General features: G+C 47.4%; 1 protein-coding gene across 2 annotated transcripts in view; it reads right to left on the reverse strand.

Moving 5' to 3' along the window:
* LOC106998463 (selection and upkeep of intraepithelial T-cells protein 1-like) overlaps positions 1-24,163 on the reverse strand; it is a 215,810-nt gene that overhangs the window by 165,678 nt on the left and 25,969 nt on the right. The window lies entirely within an intron of this gene.

Here is a 24,163-nt window from a genome sequence, read left to right on the forward strand (position 1 = left end):
ATAATCCTTCAGGTGTAAGTTTAGATGTCACATCCTCTGAAAAGGCTCCCTTATCGCGCCTTGTGCCACAGGCCCAAGTGATCCCATCTATCAACTCAGGCTAGAGTTGTCTCTGTTTCCAGTCAGCCTGAGAGTTCACTAAGTCAGAAACTGAGTATCTTGTATCCCCAGTACCCAGCGCAAGGCCCAAAATGAATGAATGCGGATGAAAGAAGTATAAGGACCAGAATTCCACACCACAGACAAGGTTACTAGTGATCCCAAATTAACTCCAAGTCCTGTGCAAGGGGTAAGCCACTGAGTTGAGACGAGATCGAAGGAAGGTGTGTGTCAGGGCAACCGGGGGTGGAGTGGAGGAAATTCTAGCAGGAGGGAGAGGGAAACGATGCCCAGTTCATTTACCGGAGCCTCCCTTCTATTCTGAGGTCCAGTGACCACTCTTGTTTCTGGAAAACCTTTGAATTACCGGGAAGCATTTGGGAGAAAGAAAGCCCTTAGGAAAAAAATCCATCAGCACTTCAGCCCAAGTACACCTTCACCATCCTGCCGGCATTCCCACCCTCTGGCCAGCCCTGGGAAGCTGCTCTAAAGCTGGCCTTGAAAAATAGCCTGAAGCTGGCGAAAGGAAGAAGTGGGGAGGCCATCCAAGGTGACTGCACACACAAAGCCTTGGAGGGAATGTGACTTGTTCAGGGAACAAGGAAGAGTTTGGGGACAGGAAGAGATGAGCCCAAAGGTGAGCCAGAGTTTGATGGTAAAAGAGTTGGAATGGCATGCTAAAATACCCAGACTTTTCACAAGTTCACACATTCATTGCACTCCTGCCCTGTGCCAGACTCAGTCCCTACCCCAGAGAGCTTACAGTCTAGTTAGGAGAAAAGAAACCAAGACAAACTCAAAATTCAGTGTAAGAATGAATGTATAATGGAGACACAGAGAGGCTTCTGCCCAGCCTGTCCCAGAAGGCGCTCTAGGGAAGCGATAGTTGCTAGAAATTAGGTGATGAATAGGATCTCTTTCCTTCTTTCTTTCTTCCTTCTATCCTATCTCTTCTTTCTTCTTTTCTTTCCTTTTTCCTTTGTTTTCTTATTCTATCTTTCATTCAATTATTAAATAATTTATCACTACAGAACTACCACGTGTCAACCACTATCCTAGGCTGGGCTATATGATGTGAATGTAGTCTGGTGGCCCGTGACTACTTGAAGATTGTGGTCTACTGGGGAGACAGACATAATATACACGACCACACCCTATATGCACATACATGCAAAAAACCACAAACCTGCAAAAGTCTATCAGAGGGAGAGAGAGAGACATTTAGCACCATTAGAAAACAGACCTATGATCTGCCGAATGAGCAGGCGTTGCTCGGCAGAGGAGTGTGGAGGATCACATCCAGCAAGAAGGACTAGTGCATACAAAGGCTCTGCAGTGGGAAGGAGCTTCACATGTTCAAGGAAACAAACAAATAAACAAACAGAAGACCAGGGCAGGCCAGGCGCAGTGGCTCACGCCTGTAATCCCAGCATTTTGGGAGGCCGAGGTGGGAGGATAATTTGAGGTCAGGAGTTTGAGACCAGCCTGGCCAGCATGGTGAAACCCTATCTCTACTAAAAATACAAAAATTAGCCAGGCCTGGTAGTGGGTGCCTGTAATCCCAGCTACTTGGGAGGCTGAGGCAGAAGAATCGCTGGAACCCAGCAGGCGGAGGTTGCAGTGAGCTGAGATTGTGCCACCACACTCCAGCCTGGGCAACACAGCAAGACTCCATCTCAAAAAAAAAAAAAAAGAAAAAGAAAAAAAGAAAAGAAAAGAAGGCCAGAGCAGCTGGCATGCAGGGAACACCAGGGAGAATAGCACAAGAGGATCCTGGAGAGGCAAGGTGCTGGCCAAGTTTTAATGAGAGAAGCAGAACTGCTAGGGGTGATCAGAATAATAAGGGCTTTATTCCAGGATTTGACCTGATGCAGCTGTGGGGGGTGGTTTAACCATCTATCTGAGGCTGTTTTCTTGGGTCTGATGCTGGGGCCTGAAGTCACAAGGGCAGACAATTAGAGGAAAGATGGATGTGAAGATGGAATCCTGAAGGTCTCACTAACTCCAAAGTCCCAACTTGGGCTGTAAGGGTGGCCTCCATGAGAAGCAGCTTTTCACCATGGAATTAAACACATCCTTAGGGCAGGAGGAGAAGAGCCAAAGGAAAACACCGCAGGAGGTGGAGGAACTGCAGGCCCAGCTGCTTTCCCATGCCAACAGGTGTGACTGCACCAATGATTAGGGCCATGCACTGCCCTTCCGAGTGTCAAAGAATACTACTGCTGTTCATGTCTTTCCAAATGTCCCACAAAATGTCTCCTGTGCCCTTTGTACACCTGACTCTATGCAGGGAAGGGAACTCTGGAAAACCCAGTTCCAACCTAGCTAACTTGACACACTACAAATCCACTACAGGGGGCAGGGAGCAGACCCTACTGGGCCTTGTTAAGTTGGATTTTAAGAGCCCATGAAGTCTGCATCGTAAGAGGAAGGTTCCATCCATATTCCAGTCCCATTCCAACAGCAGTGCTTTCCTCCCTGAGCCTGGGCTGCACAGAGATGCAGAAGATGTTCTCCCTACAAGCCCCCAACACAGAAGCCACACTGCTCTGTGCTGTTCCCTTCCTCTATCCCCACAGGCCAAGAAGCTCAGCCCCACCTGGCTGGGCCCACTCCATGCAGGATGCTGAGAACCTGCTTCATTTTCTCCACAGACAAGAGGAGGATCTGAGGCCAGTTCCCCTCACCCAAGGCCCCTTTCCCATCTGCTGGGGCCAGACAGAGCCCCAGCTGGGCCCAGAGCCAGAAAGATAAGAAGATTCAGTCACTCACTTTCAATTTCCCACAAACATGACACCCAATTCCTGTTGCAGAAAAAACAAATCACCTTCCACTCTTGAGATACCAGGAAATCACAGTGTCTTAGAGCTGTGACTGACCCTAAGTGAGCACCCATTCAGACCTGCCTAGCCCCTGCCGTGCAGGAGACTGTTGTGCAAACAGACGATGGCATAGACACAGGTAGGACATGGTGAGGCACAGACAAAGGTAGGAATTTAGTCGGACCCCTAGTGAGTGTCACTAAGAGAGCTGGGGCCATAAACTCAGCTCTCCTGTTCCTTGGCTTCACATACTTTCCAACCCACAGTACCTGAGAATCCTCATCTGCACATCTGGGGCTCCTCTGCAACCTCACTCTGCTGGCACACCTTTTTTGACAGGGAGTGCAGCACCTCCAGGCAATCTGGATAATTCTGTGTTAGAAAGGGCTTCTCTATTCTGAGTCTGAACCTGGTTCACTGTTCTCAGTGAACTCGTCTGGGAACTCAAAGATCCCGGAACCCTCTTGGGAAGATTAATGTGGAAGGGAAAAAAATGGAGGATGTTGTATTCCTTGGAATTTTCTGAGACTGGGGAAAGCAGACTGGTAGTTCTCACTGCAAGAAAAGCCACAGGTTGGAGTGAGAAAGGAGCTGGTAGACATCCACTGGGCAGTCTATAAAGTTGGCAAAACCTGTGATCCCTCCCCATGACACCCTCAAATATTCAGTCAAGTGACAAAGCATGACAAAATCCCTAGTGCAATCAAATTTTTGTGGAAAAAGGAGAAGGGCAAAGCTTTATGCCTGAGTCTATGGTTTGACATGGCACAAACGGTGCTGCAGACCCCCAGGAGCAGGGACAGAGAAGCAAGACAAACACCTGCAGAATAACCAGACAATCTGAGCTTCACACCAATGTTGACCTAAATCTCCCAGGGGCATAAAAGTCCCAAAGGGCATACAGATAACATACAAACATTGTGCCATTCATTCACCTTATTCCTTCATGTGTCAGATATTTATTGAATGCTGACTATGTGCATGAGGCACTGGGGGCACTATTATGAACAGACCAGACATGAGATCTTGGATGCCCTGTGTTTTTAGCTAATATCTCTTAAATAGGTGTCCCACATCTCCAAAGAGTTTGCAAGTTCCTTGAGGGTTGGAGTATATGTTTGCCTCCTCCCTTATCCCTAATACCCACCCCTTCTCCCCTCACCTCTACCACTGCTCCACAAGAAAGACACACCCTTCACACTGTCTCTAGGGATCTGTTCAGGAATTCACTGGGAGATACAACTTCAACAGTCACATTTACTGACCAGCCATTTAATCAGTTTTACGTAACCATGGCTCAATTCTTATTACAACCTCTCCAGCTGAATCAGGCAGACCCAGAAAGGGTCAACCCAAGGTCATCAAGTCTATCCCTCTGCTTTCAGACCAAGCTAAAACCTAGGCTAGATTAATATGAGGGTCTGGTACAGGGGCAAGAACAAAATTCTGGGAGTCAAGAGACCTGAGTTTGAGCTGGATTCTGGGTTGAGCCCACTGCATGGTTGGCAATAATGGTAATGTCCATTGGTAGCAATTTGGAAACCCTTTCTCTCATTTGATCCTCTCAACAACCTATTGAGTTAGGCAAGGCAGTTTCTATTATCCCCATTCCACAGAGGAGGATACTGAGGCTTGGAGAAGTCCAGTTGCTTGCCCAAGGTCACAGAGCTGGTGAGTGGAGATGCCAGGATTTGAGCAGGGTCTGTCTGGTCCTGGAGGTGCCTTCTCCTTCCCTACCACAGTGCCCCCGGGACACGGACTCCAGATGCTGCTGTGCTGTGTTCGATGGACAGGAACCCCAGAGCTGGGCTGATTCATGAACTGATGGTCTGAGTCTTCCTGCCTCCCCTGCCTGATGGATTTACTGGCTCTTCCACCCACCGCATCACTGGCCAGTAAATAGGGAGAGGATAAGAAGGCAAGATGGAGGTCTGGGTTGTGCAGAAGAGACAGAGCAGAGGCAGATGAGGAGGCCTCAGAGCATCCATCAGCAGCATCACAAGGGCCAATTCACCCTGGGATCTCAGCTGCTGTCTGATCTGCCCCGAGAGCCAAGTTCCCATCCAAGAGCCTGTGCTGCCTGACAACCTGTCAGTCACTCCCCCAGGAGAGCTCCTTGCCAGGGTAGCTCCTTCCCAGGCTCCCTTGGCCTCAGGGCCTGCTGGGACCCAAGCAAATGGGCAACATGTACAGGGCTTTGACAAGGAAGAGAAGTAGCCACTCAGACGCTAACAACAGACAGACCCATGCTTTTTCAGCCTCCTGCTTTTTACGCCTATTCTCTGAACACTTGGTCCCAATCCTAAATTCCTTAAGCTCCTTTGCTTACTGCTTTAGGAGATGCAAACTCTTCTTAGGCATTTCTCCTTCCCCTGGACTTCATCCTCACCTCCTGGGTTGGCCTACTTGGTTGGACATGCCTGGCCACTATGCATTCTGCCCTGAGTATCCTGTTGGCCTGGATGTGGATGGGACCAGGAAGAAAGGAGGGAGGGAAGGACCCAGACCAACGAGGGTGCGGTCATGCTGCTGAGGTCAAATCCAGAGGGAAGGGTGACTGTTGCAATTACAGACTCTGCCCGTCGCTCTCTTGGGGAGCCAAAGTTGAGGGGAGTACTGCCCTGTTGTGCTTCTGTACTGGTTCCATTTCAACAAACAGGCATTGATGCCTGCTCTGTGCCAGACCCTATGCTGGGCCCCCGGTCCAGACATGATTCCAGCTCCTGAAGGGCTTCTAGTCTAGTAGGGACAAGAGCTCAGCAAACAAATAATGAGGACCCAGGTGATCATTGCTCTGAGAGGAACTGAGGACGCCCAGGGAAGAAGGACACCTAAGGAAGTGGCAAAGAGCCTTGAGGAAACAGCTGGGAACCTGCACTCAGAGCTAAATGAAAATTGCATCCTGCCATGGTTCACTCACTTCTCTAAGTCTCAGTGCTTTATCTGTAAATGAGAGTGATCATACTAAGTACCTCACAGCATTGCTCCAGGGACTGTGACATCCCTGTTCCTACCCACTGTGTGGATTGCCCTCATCTGTCTGTCTCTGTCATGAGTCTGTGGGCTGCTCCGAGGGCTGGGGCCCGTCTCATTCACCACGGCATCCACAGTGCCTGCTGCCAATGCCACTCAGTGAATGTATACAGGAATAATCAACGATGATTCTGCAGAATGAAAAACAGGAGAAACAGACTAGAAAGAAAAGAAGAAACAAAAGGGAACTCATATTTTTAGCCTCCACTGTGTGTCATGCGTTAGGCTGGTTCCTTATGTGTATGATTAGGTTTAGCTCCCGCCACAGACTGCTACGTATGGTATCCTCCCCACATTACAGATAAGGACATGGAAGCTCCACGACCTGCTGCTGGAAAGCAGCAGCCCCATGGCTCCACGTCCACTCATGGATCCACACAGCCCTTTCCATCATTCTGGGCTACTTCCAACTGTCCGAAGAAGATCTGGCCAGAGCCTCAGGTCCCAGAGGGCAGCCCCTCCCCACCCACTCCTCTCCCCATCCCCAGCTGTGCAAACATACTCCAGCTAGGCAGTTCAAGGAGTGCTGGGGGAGGGTCTGGGGATCTGACAGGTCCAGTGAGCCAGGCTTTTCTGAGAACCGCTCCCACCCCAAGGTGGCCTAGAATCCATCCTCAGCAGGCTCAGGAGAGGGACTGAGAGCCAGGCTGAGACCTCAGCCAGCAGTCGGACTCTAAAAATGAAAATGTGTCCCACCCCAAACCCACACCCAAATCCCAACCCCCAACCTCCATCCTCAACCCCCTACCCTCATTCCAAGTGCAGCAGGGTCCCTGCCTGGTTAGCGCTGCACTAAAAACCTTTCAGCAAGTCCTAGGCGTATGTGACAAACACACCTCTCACTGTGCCACCATGCTGCTGGGAGGGACAGAAGGCCCGGGAACCCCCACTGGCTTTCTTCATCTGCTTGACTGCACCCTCCCTCTCTGTCCTCTCCCTGCCCCAGAGACCTACACACAGCACTAGCTTCATCTCCCGGTTTCCTCCCCACAGGGCCCATCTAAAGCCAGAGCCTTTGCAGATATTGTGACCCTAAGGGTCCTGTCACCAGTTCTGCAGCAATCTCAGAAAGGAGTGGATGTTAGAGAAAAGATCTCCCTGCAAAGAGCACGTGCAGGACACCCATGGCCAAACACCCACAATCAGAACTTCCCAGCCTGGGTTTCTTCAGCTGAGTGAATTTTTTTTTTTTTTTTTTTTTTTTTTTTTTTTTTTCTGAAGGATCAGATAATCCACATCTAGGAGGAAATGGGGATGAAGACTGATTGGCTCACACTAACACAAACACAAGCTGCTATACACCCACCCAGCAATGTGAGACACATTCGCTTTTCATCCACACTTGGCTCTCAGACAAGCTGATACGGTCTTGCACATACCACCCAGAGAGCTGGGGATCCACCCTGCCCGAGGGCTGACACAAGCATAAAGGAAAGAAAAACTTTGTCCGGGGATGCCCACCACCTGTCCCCAGAGGCTACCTGAAAACTTTCCATTTGGAGATCAGGCCCTGTGAGTCAGGGAAGCAGTGTCTGTCTGCAGGAGGGGACTTCCCAACTCAGGACAGCCCAACCCATCCTTCCTGTGGGTCAAGTGCAGGGAGGCAACCACACCCAAGTGGACCCTGGAATTCATCTAACATACATTTAATGCTCACCTATGATGTGCAAAACCCTTGGGATGAGGAATGGGGTGGCAGAGGAACCAAAGTTTAGAGTCAGAAAACCTTGGCCTTGTCACTTCATTACTCATGTCAAACTCATGTCAGACTGAAATTCAACAAACATTTCTTGCATACCAACTGTGTGTTGGCCATGCATACATGAGCAATTTCATATAGTTCATTTCTCTATGTAATGGATGCAAAACCGGGACCCTGAGAACATATGTCATTTGTCCAAGGCTACCTCCATTTCCTTATATGTAAAATGGGTTCATAGCAGTACCTACCTCATAGGATTGTTGTGAGGACACATGAGTTACTTCAAGTAATGTTATTAAAACAGTGACTGGCACAAAGTAAGTAGTCAATAAATGTTAACTAATATTTAAAGGCCTTGTTATAAATTCTGTTCATAGGAACAGCAGAAACAGAATTGAAATAACTCAAATCTCATTTTTCCCCCTACAAGCTTTTTTTGCATTTTGTTGGCTTGCAAGTATTTCCAACAAATAGCTATTTGGTGTTAACTGTATACTAGGAGCATTGCAAAGTGTGAGCAGCTCTTGGTCTCATGTTCAAAGCCCCCAATGCACACACCCAAATTCCCCTCTTAACGTCAGCTCCCTCCCCTCCCTTAAGCAAACACTCTCCTCTGTCATGATGAAGAGTAACTACTCCACCAAGCTCACCCCTGGTTCTCCTGCCTCCAGGTCTTTGTTCAGACTCAAAGCTTCCAAGCTCTGTTCCGTGGGCTCGGGAATTCCAGGAGTTGTACTCAGGAGTCCTTCTGCTGAGATAGATCTTAAGATCCCTGTGGTATAATAGAGCTTAGCAGGCTTCCAAGTCAGAGCTGTAGCACCAGATCTCAGTTCTGCCACTTTGGCCGTGGAACTGTGAACAAGTTATTTAACCTCCCTGAACCCAAGCATTCCTATATGAAAAGTGTGTGTAATAATTCTCATATGAAGTGTATTAAATGAAATAATGTACAGAGAGTACCCTTCCCATTCAAGTTTTCAATTCACACTCAAACAAATTACATTAAGAATATGGTTTTCTCTATTTTTAATTTTCTTCCATAAGCTTTTCATGAATTTTTATGCCTACTATATCTTTTTTTTAGTCTAATTTCATTTTAAGTTCCAGGATACATGTGCAGGACATGCAGGTTTGTTACATAGGTAAACGTGTTCCATGATGGTTTGCTGCACCCATCAACCCATCACCTAGGTATTAAACCCCGCATGCATTAGATATTTATCCTAATACTATATCTTATCCATACCAAAGCCCAATTTAAGAAAGCATAAATTTAACACCAACCAAGATATTTGGCCATTTTGAATTTTACCTCAAAGTGGTTCATGAAATGTCCAGAGCTTCTCAAATCCTAGGGGAGTGACCTCTGAACTCTCTTTGAGAATTTGGCTCAACCTTGTCCTCATCCTGTAGCCACACCCCTTCCATCTTTCAAGGTCTGTCCACATGTTGAATTACAACTGTGGTCTCACCCATCTGTTTACTGTGAGCTCGTTGGGGACAGACGCTGGGTATGACTCTTGGCACAGAGTCTAAGGAAACTTTCAAGAAGTCCTTGAATGGACCGCCATTCATTCCAGTCATCCATTCAACCATCCATCTCCAATCATTGGCTCATCACAAGTGAATTAAGGCCTCTGTTCTCTTTAGGGAATTCCCCTCCAAAAGTGAGAACCTCTGCCTTATTTATCCCCTTTCATTCTCCCTCTCCTGGAATCCTTCCAGCCAGTTCTGCTGCCCTCATTGATATTCTCTGCCTTTCCTATTTCCAGGCAGCCTCTTCCATTCCCATTCTGCAGGGCCTCACACATCCATGCAGGTAGAAGTTGGAACTGGCACCTCAGAAGGAACAATGTCCTGTGGTCCACAGCTGGAGGCCTTTAAGGACGTCTGGATGGACTGTGAGTTCCCTCCCTTAGCCTTTTAAGCCCCAGGGTGCCAAATCTGAGCCTAGGCAGATAAGAAAGCTAGATTTTCATGTGCACATTTGGTGTGTATGTGGAGAGGGGAGGGGAGGGGTGGGGCAGGATCTCACTTACCCCAGAAAGCCCTTCTTATCTACAAGTCCTTTGAAGTAGGGAGTTCTCAGAGACTGGCAGCCAGAGGGGAGCCTTTTTTCCACACCAAGTCCCTGCCATTCCTCAGCTGCAGAGGCCAGGCCCAGTAATTCCGGAATCTCAGAAGCTCACACATTATTCATTCACTCAGCAAGTGCTTACTGAACCTAGCAAGTGCTAGGCTCTGGAGATGAATCAGACCCACATGCTTATTTCCAACCACAAAAGCTCTCAAATTGCTCCCAGCCCAAGAAGGGATGCAGACATGGAAATAGAGATAGTGCAGTGGAGTGTTTACAATCTTGGTTCCTGGTTTGGAATTCGACACCTGTATTTGATGCCTAAGAACTCTGTATAATTTTGGAGGAAGAAAAGAGGTCTCAAACCCCTGCTCATACACCTCTATTGATGGGGAAAACCACTAATACCCCATTTTCTCTGCTCCAGAGCAGCCTGTTACAATAGTAGACCCTCTGACTGGTAGCTGTGCTACCTCCTCCAGAGCTGAAACCTGCCCCCTGTGCTCCTCCCACTGGTCTTAACTCTGACCTCTGGGGCCGCACAGACCCTCTCTGGCTGTACGTGTCCCAGAACAGCTCTGAAGAGAATTGGAAGCAATGTCAGATTCCTACAAAACTCAGTTCCTAAAGATTGTTTGGCTTCATAAAGGCCACTCTAGAACCAGTAAGCAGGAATCACAAGACTGGTGGGGGCTGGAGACAAGGAGCTCAGTAACACCTTAGGTGGGATATGATGTGGCTTGATCCAAGTAGGATCTGGGCTGGGGAAAGCCAGGGGGCCACTCATTGAGAAGTCTTGCTGTTGGGGACTGAATGGGAGGCCATCTATTGGAGACTGCATGGGAGGGCATGCTGGAGGCTGGAAACTCAATGGGGAGGCATGCTGGAGGCTGGAGACTCAATAGAAGCTCATGCTAAACCTTGGAGACTCAATGAGAAGGCATGCTACTGGCTGGACACTCAATGGGAGGACATGGTAGAGGTTGGAGACTCAATGGGCAGGCATGCTGGAGGCTGGAGACTCAATGGGAGGATATGCTGGAGGTTGAAGACTCAGTGGGAGGACACGCTGGAGCCTGGAGACTCAATGGGAGGATATGCTAGAGGTTGGAGACTCAGTGGGAGGACATGCTGGAGGCTGAAGACTCCATGGGAGGACATGCTGGAGGCTGGAGACTCAATGGGAGGGCATGCTGGAGGTTGGTTCTCAATGGGAGGACATGCTGGAAGTTGGTTCTCAATGGGAGGGCATGCCAAAACTTGGTTCTCAATGGGAGGGCATGCCAAAACTTGGTTCTCAATGGGAGGGCATGCTGGAGGCTGGAGACTCAATGGGAGGACATGTTGGAGGTTGGAAGAGGAGAGGGTGACTCAGAGAGCCAGTTAGAGGGAGTTCCCAGGCTAATGAGAGAGCCTTAATCCCTCTTTTAGCCAAGGAGAGGATATAAGACAAATGAAAATGAGAAAATAGAAAACGAGAGTGGCTTTCCAATTCCCAGCCCTCTGCTCCTTCCGCCTTCTAGCCAGGTGTGCATCCTTCCCCCTGCTCTTTCCTTTGAAAGAATCTATTCTCACACTGCTAATGTTCTTGCCTAAGTAGCTGGAGGTGAAGCAGCTGGTTCCTCTCTGTCCTATCTCAGGCATTACCCTTGTTCATGACTATGCCTGGTTCAAAACCTGCACATGCAAAGGCTTAGTAAATGAGTATTGAATAAATATCAGCATGTAAAATTGTTCATTGCACTAGTTTATGCTGATTGTGGCTGGTGCAGAAGTTACATGTCTGAAGAATAGGAATCAGCGAACTTTAGGGTCAGGAGACCCTAGCCTTGGCTCTGACATTAACTTAGTTTGCTCCAGAATGACCTTGAGCTGGTCTTTTTTCCTCCATGGGATTCAGTTTCTCCATCTAAAAGGACCACACAAGACAACTCTGAGGCCTACTAAGCCACAAATGCCATATGATGATCAAGGAGACCCCCTCCACATTTATTTGGCACATTATATGTCTATGTAGGGGACATCTGAAGAGACCATCTTCTAATTTCTCCCGTGGCACCTCCATCCCCCCACGAGACTAGTTCTGAGCCCTGGGAACCAAAAGAGGAATGTGTTCAACTGTGAGCTTGGCCAAATTAAGCCAAAACCTCTCTCCCTGCAGAGGCAGTCTATTGAGGCTGAGAGGAGAAGCAAATTCCTATTTTTGAATAATTCACTTTGTTTGCAGTGGCTCTAAATTCCCCAGGATCAAGAAACCTCCAATGCCAGCTTTCCATTGCCCTTTTCTCTCAATTCTTCCCTGAGGCCACTTCAGTGGTAGGTCTTCTGGGGCACTCTGCTTGCCTTACTGTTTTCCAGAACTGATCTGTCATTATAGTCCCTGGCCCAGTCATGTCCATGGGGCCTGAGTTATGCAGCACAGAAGGTCCAGATCTTCTAGGTTGCAGGCCTGTGCATCAGAGAGCAGCTGGGAATGAACTACATCAAGACTAGAGCTGACTGATGGAGGATGGTGGATCTAGTGTTACAAACTTTTGCGTTGTAGCATTTCAAATTGGAAGAGACTTTCAGGATTATTTTGTCACAGATCCCAGTTGTACAAATGGGTAAGGAAGTCACAGAGAGGGCATAGGACTTACCCAAAGCCACATCACATGTTCCTGGTAAGCTTAGGATGCAGATTCAGGTTTCATTTATTCACTTATCACACAATCATTTTTCTACCACCTTACAAGTTCTAGGATAGAACTTGACTGACTTACATAAATTTGTATTCATTTAACCAACACTTATATAAAACTTATTATGTGCCAGACAGTGTTCTAAGCACTTTATTAATATTATTTCATTTAATACTTGTAAGAACTCTGAAGGTAAGTTCTACTATCTGCAATTCACAAAGAAGGTTGAAATTCCAAGAGGCCAAATAACTTTTCCAGGGTCACACAGCTAAGAAGTGGATCACTGAGGTCTGGATTCTGATCTGTCCTCTACTCCTTCTTAACTCTGGATTGTTCAGTTGGAGGCAAGAGAAGTTAAATCCAAGTAACACGCAGTGCAAACAATGGGAGATCCAAGGCCACAGAACAGAGAAATCCTGGGCAGGCAACAGAGCTCTGAGGACATCAGGCTCACATATAGCTGGGAGATGGCCCCGGTGATATGCCTGTCCCCAGCAGCCTCACTTCTGCCCCAGTACAGCAGCAATACACAACTCCAGGGAACACTGTCCACTCTGTATTCCATGTGAATTGTGCCCCATGGGGTTGTGCATTGCAGCAGTAGCCCAGCCTTCATGTGCACAAGCGACTGCCAGCCAGGTATGTGCCTCAGCCATTTAGTCAGGGCTGCTTTCCTCCAAAATGAGGACTCCTCAGCCCAGAATGGACGCCTTGCCAGCCCCAGACGTAATGTGCCCCAGCTGCTGCTGCAGCCCCCACCAGCTCTGAGCAAGATCATGCCAAGGGCAGCCTGGGGGTCATATGTCTAGACAGTCAGACTGAGAATGGGGCTCGGCATCTTGGGAGAAGTTTCCTGAATTCCTCCCACCTTTGGGAATGGAAACTGAGCTAACAGAGAATTTGTTCTAATTATAGGGAAATAAGGAGAATTGAACAAGAAGAGCTCCTCATGGCTGAACTCTTCTGTAGAGTTTCTCCAACCCTGCTTTGTTCTTCTGTTCCATGAAAAATCACAGGGCACCGACTCTGTGCCAGCTCCCGGCTGGGCATTGGGCACAGAGAGGATTAGACAGGGGACCTACTGCCAGCAATGCCCATCTAGCTGGGCAGGGAACCGACATGCTCAGCCCATGCTATAGGTTCCATCAGCAAGGAATCTTGGGGATGGAGGAGGGCACACGGACACAAGCTTCCGAAAGCCCAGCCTGGAGGTCAGCCTAGCCTTCCAGACAAAGTCCAGGTTGAGTTGCTCTTTCCTTTCTTCTCCCCAGACCAAGGGACCCAGCTGAAAGACCCCCTCCTTCAGGAAATCTGACTTTAGGACACACCAATGCTCATTCAACAGGCACCATTCAACAAATACTCACTGAGGAAAGATCAGGGGATGAGAGAGAAGTCATCCATTCATGGAGTTATGGCCACTCCCTTCTATAAGAAACCTTTGTGCACGTTTCACCCATTGAACCATCTCAGGGGTGTGTGTGTGTGTGTGTGTGTGTGTGTGTGTGTGTGTGTGTGTTTGCTCTTAAGCATTTCCCATGTTTGCTTCAAGAAATAGGCAAGTATAATGATTAAGAACCTAGCCTCTAGAATGAGATATTCACATTTAAATCCTGAGCTCATCTCTGTGTAATCTTAAGCAAGCTACTTCGCCTCAGTTCTATTTATCAAATTGGTACAATGACAGTTACTTGAGAAATCTGTGTGGATTACATAACGGAATCCTTGTTAATTGCTTAACCTAGTGCTTGGTTATTATTGTGAGTGTAAACAGGGGCAGTACCTACTGCTAGTCACATCAGCCCACAGTGTGTAAGACAGGCTCTGTGCTTAGTAGGCACCTTATGAATGCCTGGTGTTTGACTGATGTTTGGCAAGAAACAGAGGGTAGATACGTGTGGCCTTTTAAAAAAATTGTTTTATTAAGGTAAATATATCTCTAAAAAGTTACCATATTTATAATCCCAGCACTTTGGGAGACTGAGGCAGGCTCACACCTGTAATCTCAACACTTTGGGAGGCTGAGGCAAGAGGATTGCTTGAGCCCAGGAGTTCCAAGGCTACCCTGTCAACATAACAAGACTCCATCTCTACTAAAAAAAAAAAAATTAGCCAGACAAGGCATGGTGGTGCATGCCTGTAGTCCCAGCTACTCAGGAGACTAAGGTGGGAGGATCACTTGATCCCAGGATTTTGAAGCTACAGTGAGCTATGATCCCACCACTCTACTCCAGCCTGGGTGACAGACTGAGATCCTGTCTCTCAAAAAAAAAACAAACCAAAACAAAACAAAACAAAAAAAACTACATTCACAATGTTGTGCAACCATCACCATCATCCATTTCCAGAACTTTTTCATCATTCAAAACAGAAACTCTGTATCCATTAAACAACAACTCCCTGTTCACTATCCCTCAACACACACATACTACCATTCTACTTTTTGTCTCCATGAATTTGCCTATTGTAGGTACCTCATAACAGTGAAGTCACATGATATTTGTCCTTTTGTGTCTAGCTAATTTAGCATAATGTTTTCAAGGTTCATCCATGTAGTAGCACATGATAGATTTTCTTCTTTTTTAAGGTTGAATAATATTCCATTGTATGTATATACACATATTATTTACCCATTTACCCACCGATGAATATTTGGGTTATTTCAACTCTTTGACTATAACACTGCAATCTCAAGTGTCTCAATCTCACTGCAAAAACAAGTGTCTGAGTCCCTGCTTTTAATTCTTTGGAGTACATACCAAAAAGTTGAATCGCTGGGTCTATATTTAAGTTTTTGAGTGACTGCCATACTGTTTTCCACAACAGCTATACTATGGTATATTCCCACCAGCAACGATGTGTGTGGTCTCGAAGTAGGAGATGCCTCCAGGGGCACTTGGCACCCTGCTTTGAAGATGTTCCTCAAAGCAATGGAAGCAGAGTGATGATGAGGAGGGCAAGTCTGGAGGAGGTGCTCAGCATGAGGAGGGCCCAGAAGCCACACTGAAGAGGCAGTGGAAGGCCCAGAGTGTGGGTCTGGCCAGAAGGCTCTGGAGGATGTGACAGCTGCCATTATATACCACCATGCTGCCTGGGGGCAGAGTGGGCAGCCCCAGAAACAGAGAGAAGTCTGGGGAGGAGGATTCTAGGGAAACTGGATCCATTTCAGTATGAAGAAAAGGAAGGCTTTCTGAGAGTCAGGGCCATCTGGTGACATGAGCAGGGAGCTTTCCATCACTGGAGGTGTGCCAGGAGCAACTGATGGTTTTTGGACAAGAGGCCAAAGGGCATAGGAGGTTGGACCAGATGGCCTCTGTGAGTCTGCAGAGCACTGTTCTGAAAGCATGTGACTCAAGGATTCTGTAGCTGGATTCCATTTAAGCCCATTTGTGGGCAAAGATTCTATGATTTGCTATTCCTACCCATCCAGACAAATTCTGCCCTGGCTTCTCTATGTGAACTGTATTGGCAAGGACCCCGTATTGGCAAGGACATTGCTCAGCCTCAGTAGAGGTGAGTTTCATTTCCACTTGCTGATGCGGATATTATGTGACTCTATAAATTCCTGTGGCTCCCATCTACATTTTCAATTGGAAATAATACCATATGCCTGCGGAAAAGAAAGATGCAGGGAATGGATTTGGAAACCATGCAGGGGTGGGCAGGGGGCAGAGGGAAAAGGTACAAGGAGCTTTCCTGTCTGGCCTTCAAGGGCATCCAGAACCTGCCCCTTCCCTGCCACCTGTGTCCCCCACCCCTGCCTCTGGCCCAGGTGCAGAACTAACCTTATCTCCATCTCTGCTGCGCACTCAGCCTCCCTGCTGCTGCGGTACTCTTTTGTACTCTTCTCTCCTTCCAACCCTTCAACTCATGCTCCCTGCCAAGTCTGCTTCCTGGGATACCTTCTCTGATTCTCTCCACCTAGAAAATCCTACCCATCATTTGTGGCTCACCCAGAAAGCCCACAAAGGCCTTCTCCCACAGGGTTTTGTATGCTGAGATGCCACTCCATGCAATCATTCACAGATATTTATTTATCAAGTGTTCAGCACCAGGAGTGCTAGAGGCACTGGGGATATGTCAGCAAAGAGAGCCAACATCATCTCTGCCATCACTGAGCTTAGACTGTAGCTGGAGATACCAGAAAAGAAATACAGAAGCAAATACACAAAATTTCTTGGCATAGGAATGATTAGTGCAAAAACAATAGAACAGCAGGTATAACAGAGGCTACTCTGTAGAATGGCCAGTGAAGACCTCTCCAGTAAGTGATATTTGAGCCTGAATTATGAAAGCAGCCAGCCCTGAAAGGATCTGGAAGAAGCTTTCCAGATGAGTACAAAGGCAAAAGTGACTGACTAAGGTTAATTTGTTCAAGGAACAAGAAAGTGGCTACTGCGGCTGGATCATGGAGAACAAGGCAGAGTGGAAGATGTGACAATAGGAAGACAGGCAAGAGAGGTGATTTAAGGCATGGTAAAGATTGCAATTGGAAGTTATTTGAGAGTTTTTGTTTTGTTTTGTTTTTTTAGAGACAAAATTTTGCTCTGTCACCCGGGCTAAAGTGCAGTACCACCATAACAGCTCGCTGCAGCCTTGAACTCCTGGGCTTGAGTGATCTGTTTGAGGGTTTTAAGCATAGGAGGGACATGATCTGATTTATAATGGCAAGAAGACGCCATGGCTGCTGCATAGTGAAAGGCTGGAAGCAGGGAGGCCAGTTAGGAGCTTACTGCAGCAGACCAGGCAAGAGACAATAGTGGCTTGGATCTAGGAGGTAGTGATGTGAATGGTGAAAAGAGTCAGATTGGCCAGGCATGGTGGCTCACGCCTCTAATCCCAGCACTTTGGGAGGCCAAGGTGGGGGGATCACGAGGTCAGGAATTCGAGACCAGCCTGGCCAACGTGGTGAAACCCTGTCTATACTAAAAATACAAAAATTAACCGGGCGTGGTGGCGAGTGCCTGTAAACCCAGCTACTCGGGAGGCTGAGGCAGGAGAATCACTTGAAACCGGAAGGTGGAGGTTGCAGTGAACAGAGATCATGCTGCACTCCAGGCTGGGCGACAAGAGTGAAATTCCATCTCAAAAACAAACAAACAAACAAAATCCAAAAGAGTCAGATTTGACATATATTTTAAAGTTACAATAGCCTGGGGTTTGAGAGAAGAAGCTCTTTCTATTCAGAACTCACTTGCATGTCTCATCTTCACACAGGGGAACAAAGCCATCATGTTTGGATGAAGCCCATTCTATGAACAGGCTCAGTCCTGCAGGCAGAGAGGCCCAGCTGGACTCCACTTAAGGGAAATGCAGAATCCTACTAGGTCTGCTCTTCCCTGTGTGTTCTGGAAAGCACTTGCAAAGCCTGAATTCCCAGCCCGCATGCTGGAGCAAAGCATTCTGTTCTCCCTTTGAAATTTAAGAAAGTTGTAGAAACAGCCATTTACCTGTCACATGGTTTTCATAATTTCCCTGCCACCTCCGCTAATCACTGAAGGGAGTTTTGGTGGGTGGTGGGTCTAAGGCAGGCACGCCGAACTGCAGCTAGTTCATGGGGAGAGGATTGGAGCCGAGATCTTACAGGGCCCCTCCTGAGTGGGTCCAGCCACAGGGGTCTGCTCATGCATATTTGGAGGCCTTGACGAAACCTGAGAAGCAAACAGATGTGCAGGAGGGTAAACCAAGTGATGTGCTGGAAAGTCGAGTCAGTGAGTACCTGTGAGCCCAGCCCAGAAACACCCATGTATGGTTTAAGAGGAGGGTGAAGAATTGTGGACTGAGTGACTCAGGACTGACAGGGAGGCAAAGTACATGATACGTCCATGTAGTCTCAAAAATCATACTTCTTTGTTCCTTCTCTCGATGAAGATTAATACGTGTGCTATTCCAAGAACTAGGATACAGTGGCAGAACATTAACTCAGTCCTTTTCTGCCCAGAAATACGGATTAAAGGAAGGTGCGCAATGTGGTTCCAACTGTAGACGCTCAGGTGAAGGGGATATGAGCGTGGCCTTGAGTGATGACTAGGAAGGCTTTCTGGAGGTGGTGACAGGCCGGATTAACTATAAAAGGCACTAAGGGAAATCCAGGGCTTCATAGCATCAGCAGAGAAAGCTTGGACTTTGGACCAAACAGGCTTGTTTTCAAGCTAACCGAGACTTTGTTTTCTCATCCCTAAAATGGGAATTATAATGCTTGTTTTAGGTATATTACAGAGATTAAAGGACCTAGGAGCAAAGTGAGGTTCAAAGTGAGGTTTCCTGAAATGGTTGGTTGCTGGGGACCAGGAAACAGGAGGTGATAAAGAGTCTCGGAAAGAAAATCTACAAATCTGTCTCTTTCCCCTCAACCTGTGGACAAGGTTAAGGTATGTAGGCCCAAAGGCAGCACCCCAGATTGTTTGAGTCTGGTGACCTGTTTGCCCAGAGCTTCCAGAGGGCACTAGCGCAGAATGCTTCTGCAGGCAGCCAGACAGGCCTTGCTGAGCGAATTTCCACAAGCCAGGAGGGCCCAACTCTGAGGTTCACACCTTGCGAACTTGAGATGTTGGCTAAGTTCAGGCTGTGGGAGGGGAAGACAAGTGCTGCGTCAGCTGGATTTGGTGGGGAAGTAGGCCTCCAGGGTGGAAAAAGAAAATAAAGAGAAGAATTCTTGCCATAGCTTGCTCACAGAGAGATGCAGTTCTCAAAGCTCCCTACCTCCCCCTCCCCAGGATTTTGCTGGAGAACTTATCTTTGGAATCTGACCCAGCAAAGACCCGCCTCCTCCAGGAAGCCTGCTTGGACTGTACTGGTCACTTACAAGCTTTTATTCCTCCAACCCTGTGCACCTGACTGGCTTCACTCTCATATGCCAAGTACGTGCAACACGTCCTGTTTTGTACAGTTCATTCTTCATTCAGATTGTAAAAGTTCACTAGGAAAGGCAAAAGGAGGAGAAAGTACACACTTATTGAGCCCCTACTGTATACCTCACTCCAGGCTAGGCACTTCTCATGTCATCTCACATAAATCTTGCAACAGCTCTCCAATGTAAGGACCACTATCTCCATTTTACAGATGAAAGGACAGGCTCAAAGAGATGTAAGTTCTGGAATTGGAACCCAAGTTGGCTGGACTCTGAAGCTTTTCTAAAGTCATCTGTCCTTCAGGGCCTACTTCCTCCACATCAAAGCATTTCCCACTCTGTGGGGAAAAGAGTACATTATGCATACTGTGGTGACATGTTTAGAAAATGCTGCTTGTTAAGCATCTCTCTTAAGTTTCCCGAACCACAGTCGCATATTCAAGGCTCTGAGAAGTCCTGCAGAGAAGACACCAGACTTACTTTACCTAGCCTAACATTCCCAAGGGACACCTCAGTTGCATTAGAGCTTCTATAATAACATCCCCCAGAGCCCCTGGGCACACACTTTGAGATATGCTATCTATAAAGCAAAGATCATCAAAAACAAGCTTGTTCTCAGGAACAAGCTCTCTGAGAAATCTGAGGTGGGTGGTGAAAGCTGAATGAGACGTGAATAAGAGGGAGTAGGAAGAAGGGTATGTGAGGTGGTGGAACAGAGAAAAGGCACAGAGGTGAGAGTGAGCAGCATGAGGGGTCAGGACCCGGAGAAGACAGCCCCAACTGAAACTCAACATCTTAAGTCCATGAACTGTTATACTCTTTGACCACAAAAGCCTGTCTCTAAAGCCAGAAGCTCAGTGTGACTCTGAGTCATGCTGTCAGGTGTTGCAAGCAGGAGGCAGTAGTTGAAATAAGTATGAGTATGTGTCCCTGTTGCCTAAGGAAACAGCAGAATGTGGCAGGAAGGACTTTAGTTAGACATTAGTTAGGCCATCAGTAGAAATTTCTCATCAATCCCCCCTAAACCACATGCATTGTCTTACCACCATCCCATTGTTTATGTTCCCCACACTGTAATGCTCAGGTGAAAGAAGCATGGCCTCGAGTGATGAATACCTTCCTTTCTGCACATTTCTATCTTCCCAGCCTCCACCATGCAGTTCATTTCCCAAAAGACTTCTAAAGGCTCCATGCTCTTTGCTTTCTCTGGAATCAGAGGTCCCAATGCATTTGTCCTTCCAGAGAAGATGCTGGAGACTTAAGATGTCAATGTCAGGATTTGGAATCTTGGTACCAAGATTGGGCAAAGAAGTGGTCCTGCCCATTTCTGCCTAAGACTGAGCATACCTGGACTATTTTACACTATCAGGGCACCACACAGTGACAAATGCTGGTGTGTCCAAGTATTGATAGCCCAGATGGGAAGCTCCTAGAAACTGTCATAGCAGACATAGATAGGTTAAGGAAAGGGGTGAGGAGACATTTATTCAGGGAAATACAATAAAAATCTTTAAGTAATAGCTCACATTTGTACAACCCCTCATGTAGTCTGGAGTAGGGCTTCTCAAATGTAGTCCCCAAATCAGCATCATCACAATCATCTAGGAACAAGTTAAAAACGCAGATTCTTGCACATCACTCCTCCCAGAACGCCTGAGTCAGAAAGTCAGTGTAGAGCCCAGTCAAGAGATTTAATGAAGCCTCAGGGTGGTTCTGAAGCATGCTCAAGTTTGAGAATCTCTGACCTATATTCCCATTATAATAATAGCTCCTCATGAAAATAGCATTATTATTTTTTGTTGTAGAAAGCATCTCAGAAAGGACATTTGTCCAGTCCTAGGACTCACAGCAGATAAGCTGCAGAGCTGGGGTCCCAACCCAGATGGGACATCAAATCCCAGTCATTCTGCTCCCAAGGACACCAGACTCCAGCTCTGCAGGGAGAGGAGCTTCCTGGCATCAGGACAGAGCTATCTGCCTAAGGTACTAAGAGAGCTGCCTGCCTTGGCCCTAGTCTGCCTTGATTGGCTCATTAATAGCTGTGATTAGTGAGAATGGAGAAGCCTTTATCTTTGAAGTCCCTGGGCTGTGCTAGAAGCTCATGCAGGGAGCTTGCTGTGGCTAATTAAAGCTGAGCTGTGTTTCCTGTCAAGGGCCCAGAGTGTTAATGGCTTCAAGCATGAAAAATTAAGCTTCAGTTTCCATTCAGGGGTAATGGATAGAACCAGCAGAATGAAGATGAGAAGACAGGGTCTTTTAAAGGGGCAGGGACCCTGGGCAGGAAGCAGAGCTCTAGGTCTCTTCCGAAGTACAAAACCAAATAGGTGCTGCTGGCTTTAGCGGGGATGGGGTGGGGGCAGGCTCAGATCCTCACATGGCAGCCCCAGGGCTGACACTGTCTTCATTCAGAGTGGTATTAGGATTTTTGAGCACTTCAGCTTCTGGCCCCTGATCACACCTGCTCAGGTGGGTATGATTTGTAAGTGGGGAGGGAGAGCTGGATGACAGTCCTGGTGGTAACAGGATCTCAAGGGCTGTGAAGGTTCTGGTTGCAAAAGTTATATCCATTGCAGACTTGAGGTCCTCCAACTACTACTATTCATTTATTAGTCACCTTTCCTCGAGTCTTCACTAAATGCCAGATACAGGGCATTATCTCATATAATGTTGCCAATAATCCTACAGAAATTACACAAGGCATAGGTACATTAGTTAATTGTCTTGTCCAGACATATGTGTCTGGGCAATGAACTAAACCCAGCTGTAGCTGATTCAAAATCCCTTGTCCTTAACCATGAATATAGCCAAGACACCCTGAATCTTGAACTTTCTTGAGGTCTGGGTCATTTCAAGCTGCAAATGCTAACTCCACCCAGTCATCTACCTGGTGAGGGCTCTTTTCTTATTCAGCCCCAACCCACCTCTACCTTGCTTCTGGGGAGATGACTGAGGACAGAATCTTTTCTGAGACACATTGCGATTGGGCAGAGGGGTCAAACTAGACCCTGGTTGTGTGGATATAAGTATAGAAATGATGCTTCTGAATCAGAAATCAGAACATGTGGTCTAAAAAATGGTCTATTCTTATTTAATTTCTTCTTCCAAAAAGTTTGATCAAAGTAATCAAATGTTAGAAAGTTTGAACATATATTACCTTTAGTGAAAAGAGTATTACATAATAAACACAAAAGTCAGCCAATAATTGATATATCCATTCAACTAAAACCCTGATTGTTTAAATAAGAATTGTCTAGGACACCCGGCAGGTGGTAAATGTGGTTACCCTGGAGCCCATCGTCACAGGTCCAAGTTGTCAAAGCCTTTCCCTTCTTCAAGGCCTAAGTCCTAGGAGCTGTCCCACTGCCCCTACTCTAACTCTTCTCCCCAGGAAAGTGGTTGCACCGTCCCACCCCCCAATTTCCTACCACTCTCTTTTCAATGACCTATTTCAAAGTTCAATGTGTCTGCCCATCCTCCACCACCTCAAGGTCTGAGATTTTTTTAAATTTAAAAATGGTCTGAGTCATCTCTGCCTCCCCAGGGCCCAGGCCCATGGAGCCCAGCAGGTGTCAGTGAGTGTTGGCTGAAGGAACAAATGAATGACCGTGCTGACTGAGAGGAACGTTTCTTGGCCTAGAATTCAGCTCTGCATACCCTGGGCTTTGTTTTTTCTCACAGTCCTCCAGCACAGCCGGTGATGATGGGTCTCCACGTCTGCCTCCTTAGAGGTGGTGGTCCAGGTCAAGGGCTAGGTCTAACTTGCCTCTTTATCCCCAGTGTCAACCCAGGGAACAGTGCCAAAGAGACCAATGGAAGGGCTTATTGAAAGAATGAATGATCAAAAGAACAAAGAACTTGCCTCAGAAATGTTCCATCCTTGGCAGCGAAAGCATTAACCTGTATGTGTGAGCCTATGCCCCTCCCCAGCAACCAAAATCAAATTAGAAGGAGGTCCCTGCTGATTGGTTATTCTAAGCCAGGCAGAGCACACCGGGCTGAGCCCAGAGGATAGGGCTGGGACATGGCTAAACTGGGAGCCCAGGTGGGGCAGAACGGGCAGGGCCAAACGACCACTGTCACCAAGGACCCCTCCACGTGGATGGGGTTAGGACAGCTTCCCCAGCTCCAGGCTCTACTCAGCAGCTCCCTTTGGCTCCTAAGGCTCCTCAGTGGTCTGTGTCCTTGGCCCAGCCATGAAGGTCAACATAGTAAAGAAGAAAAAAACACAGAGAAGTCCTGGCTCCTTCAAGGATGATGCCACCCTCCTCCCACCTCCCCTAACCCATGAAATGGGGCAATAATAATAACGCCACTTTCAGGGTGTAGTTGAAATATGGAGCTCAATTGGCCAACGGGATTGGGCTTTGTGAATTGTTATGCGGGACCTTCGGGGGGCAGCTTGCCCATAGTAGCTTCCATGAAGACAGAAAGTGGTGGTGTGTGTGGGAGAAAAACAGATCAAATTACGCTGGGGGCGATGCAAAATTCCCTTTCTGAGCATTTACCGCATGCCAACCCCTGGGCTGGTAGACACATAATCATGCATTACTTCATTAATTTTCATAGCCAATATTCAGAGTAGGGACTAATCCCACGGACAAGATGGGGAAATTGAGGCCAGTGAGACTCCAAGAAGTAAAGTCATGTGGCCCACATTGGTCTCAAATGTCAAGGCTGAGCCAGGCTCAGAACCCAGGACTTTCTGACCCCATACTCTCATGTTGCCTCCCCCAAACCACAAACAGACATCCATTCTGGCTCAGTCTCAGCCATGCACTTGTTCTGTTTCCTTGGGCAAGTCGTTCCTGCTGTGTCTGTTGAAGTCTGACCCACTCCCTACCCCCAACTTCAAGGAGCTACTCTTGTCCCACTCTGCTCATTCACATGCCAATCTCTCTC

This window comes from Macaca mulatta, chromosome 1 (genome assembly GCF_049350105.2).
Source record: "Macaca mulatta isolate MMU2019108-1 chromosome 1, T2T-MMU8v2.0, whole genome shotgun sequence".
In the NCBI taxonomy this organism is placed as follows: Eukaryota; Metazoa; Chordata; class Mammalia; order Primates; family Cercopithecidae; genus Macaca; species Macaca mulatta.